Source organism: Sinocyclocheilus rhinocerous, unplaced genomic scaffold (assembly GCF_001515625.1).
Source record: "Sinocyclocheilus rhinocerous isolate Xijiao unplaced genomic scaffold, SAMN03320098_v1.1 scaffold2145, whole genome shotgun sequence".
NCBI classification, from domain to species: domain Eukaryota; kingdom Metazoa; phylum Chordata; class Actinopteri; order Cypriniformes; family Cyprinidae; genus Sinocyclocheilus; species Sinocyclocheilus rhinocerous.
Window position 1 is genome coordinate 1,537 of NW_015670983.1, and position 3,386 is coordinate 4,922.

A 3,386-nucleotide genomic window follows, 5' to 3' on the forward strand; every position below is an offset into this window, starting at 1 on the left:
TAACAGTACTGTAGCTTTGCAGGTAGGTTTCTTGAAGCATCTTGGAGACGTTGCCACAGTTCTTCTGGATTTAGTCTGTCTCAGTTTGTTCTGTTTCTTCATGTGACTCCAGACAGACTGATGATGATCAGATCACATCTCTGTGTGCAGCACTAACATCTCACTGCATTATTACAATTAATGGTCAAAATTAATGTTTGGAAATGTAAACTGATATTTCCTACTGACACACTACAGCAAAAGATAGAAATAACTGACTTAAAACATTTCTTACCTGGTGAAAATACTAGTGTTCTAATCATTTTGGCCACCAATGTATAAGATCAGAGATCAAATCTTTGACTGAAGTGAGTATTTTGGTCTTTTCTTCTGGTGAAGCTACTGTGATGTAGATACACACTATACACACTATACGACATACAGGACCTCAGTGAGACCTGCTGTTGTGCCTCACGCACCTCTGACGGCGCTGAAGGTGTTGAGGTGTTCGGCGGTCAGCAGCGGCGCTGGGAGTTCACGGATGAACTTCTTGAGCAGAGCGGCGGCGTCATTCGGACTGACCTCGTCCCAGCTGAACGAACCGCTGTAAAACGAGTTCTCCAGCATCTGCTGCAGCACCTACGACCGACACAGTGACTGTGAGCTGAAACACACTCACACAGAGCTTATTCATATGTGATGCATAAAAATACTTTGGTTATACCATGGTACAGTAAACGGCCATTCAAAAAAAAACGTGTTTTTCCATTCCACTGCGCTACTTTCCCATTGATTTTCTATGTAAACAAGCGCTGGACGGGTGTGTTTCATTGTTGCACTTGGTGTCTCACGCATGAAACAGCGTTCTAAAAACATGGCGCTCAAGTTAAAATAAGTTCAACTTAAAAAATGTGTCTTGAGACCTTGCATTTTTCCACATTCCAATGCCTGTGTCTGTGTGAACCTTGTGGTGTCAGATGGTACTTCAATGGATACCATGGTACTACCAAGATACTTTTAGTACTTATTTGATAATAATGTTTTATGTTACTTTGATTCTGGCCTGAGACCCTGGAACCCGCAGAATCCCTTCAGAATCGAGACCCTTCTTCTCCAGAAACGACAGAAGCTGAAACAGAGAGGAGAAAACACCCAAGAGTTTTAGTTGAACTCGATGAAATGGAAGCAGCAGCCAATCTTTCTTCTGTATGGTGACGTACATCCAAGACAGATTATCGAAAAGGAAAAAATGTTGGGCGGGACTTGGTTCTGTGCATCTGTTGTTGATTGGATGTTGAAGTGTGGGCGTGGCTCTCAGAAACGGAGGCGGGTCTGAATGTGAGCTTGTACTGGTGGAGTTTAAAAGCACCGAATGATTGGAAAGTCATTTTCACTGGAAGATCCAGTTATAACATTTTGGGTAAACATGCGGTCAAAACATGTTTAAAAAAATGAAACATGTACGGATGAATTGCTTACCATAAGATCAAATAAATAAGGTGAATTCACATCAATAACACTTTACTTAAAGCCTTTATGTATAATGCATTATAAAGGTATTCGTTATGTTAGTTAGTAATTATATCTTTCCATAAATAATTGGTTAAAATGCATTATAATACTTGACGGTTGGTTTGTCGTGATTTAATGCATTATATTCTCTAAAGGTGTAACAATAAATAGATGAGTATTATAATGTATTGTAACTGTGGTTACAGTTATTCATGAGATCATACAATGCATTATAAGGTGCATCATCATTGCATTAAAACTACTTTTATATAAAAAGGCTTTAAGTGATTATGTGTTACCTTTACATTTCATGCCGACCTTAAAGCACCATTATAATAGTTTGAAAGCAATGAATTGGTGCAAAAGGAAATGATGTCATGACGTACTGTTTGGAGGAAGAGTGGGATCTGAGTGTTGGGTTTGATCTTCTGATCGCTCTCCACCAATGAGGCGAGAGGAACGCCGAACAAACAGCTCTCTGACAAACAGGAAGACATTCGACAGGATTCTGATTATTGGTCACACAGATGAGTGTGGTCATGTGACAGGAAACTCACCAGGGATTTTCCGTTTGCAGGTTTTGTGTCGTTTGACCTCGAGCCCCAGCAGGTCGCAGAGCGCCGTCATGTCAATCAGAGCCAGCTGACGGACCTTCTTCATGTCCTGCTGGGAAAGATCCAGCACCCGCGTCACTCCCAGCCGGCACTGCGGACAGATGACCCGCTACAGACGGAGAGAGAGAGATGGGAAGAGGAGCAGGTGAGACGACACATGTGTGCTACACACCCCTCTCTGTTCACTGGTTTGATTTTATTATCATTATTATTATTATTTAGACATACTGAGATTATGAGCATCAGCCAATAACTGCAGAGAGACAGACAGGCAGACAGTGAGTGTTGCTGTGTGGTTGCTATGGTGTTCTGAGCAATTTTTAGTGTGTTGCTATGCGGTTTCTATGTTGTTATGAGTGGTTCTTAGTGTGTTGCTATGTGGTTGCTGTGGTGCTTAGAGAAGGGTTTAGTGTGTTGCTTTGTGGTTGCTATGGTGTTCTGAGTGGTTTCTAGTGGGTTGTTATACTGTTGCTATGCTGTTCTGAGTGTTTTTAGTATTGCTATGCTGTTCTGAGTGGGTTTAGTGTATTGCTATGTGGTTGCAATGCTGTTCTGAGTGTTTTTGTGGATTGCTATGTTGTTAAGTGTTTTAGTGTGTTCTATGCTGTTGCTATGCTGCTCTGAGTGGTTTTTAGTGTATTGCTATGCTGTTGCTATGCTGCTTTGAGTGGTTTTTAGTGTATTCCTATGCTGTTGCTTTGCTGTTCTGAGTGTTTTTAGTGCATTGCTATGCTGTTGCTATGCTGTTCTGAGTGTTTTTAGTGTTGCTATGCTGTTGCTAAGCTGTTCTAATTTTTTTTAGTTTCACGAGTTCGCACTTACATATAATAGGATTTAGCAAATAGTAAGCATATTTGGCAAGGAGGGCTCCGAGCCCGAACCCAGAGAACCCCCCCCCCCATCCCTAGTATGGGAGGAGAATAGTTGAAGAGTGAGGCGTTGGGGTGGAGGAGGGATGTCGGAAAACTGTCGTGGGACAGAGGTGAGTTGGCTGTGTATATGTATACATATATAAGTTTATATATATACTTAAAGGGGAGGTTCATTGCGATTTCACTTTTTTAACGTCAATTAGTGTGTAATGTTGCTGTTTGAGCATAAACAATATCTGCAAAGTTACGAAGCTGAAAGTTCAATGCAATCGAAGTGGTAGTGACTACAACAAGCTATGAGTAGTGTTAAACATGGACGCGCATGCAGTTGCCGTACTGTATTACAGTTTTAATCAGGATAAAACCGTATATTAAAAGCTAACATAAGCAGTAGCATTTACAAATAACA

The 3,386-nt window shown here is 41.1% G+C and overlaps 1 protein-coding gene across 1 annotated transcript in view; it reads right to left on the minus strand.

The window, feature by feature from the left end:
* Positions 1-3,386, minus strand: part of LOC107734588 (rho GTPase-activating protein 40-like) — a gene marked incomplete at its 3' end in the record, with an annotated part of 10,346 nt that overhangs the window by 1,411 nt on the left and 5,549 nt on the right. The window lies entirely within an intron of this gene.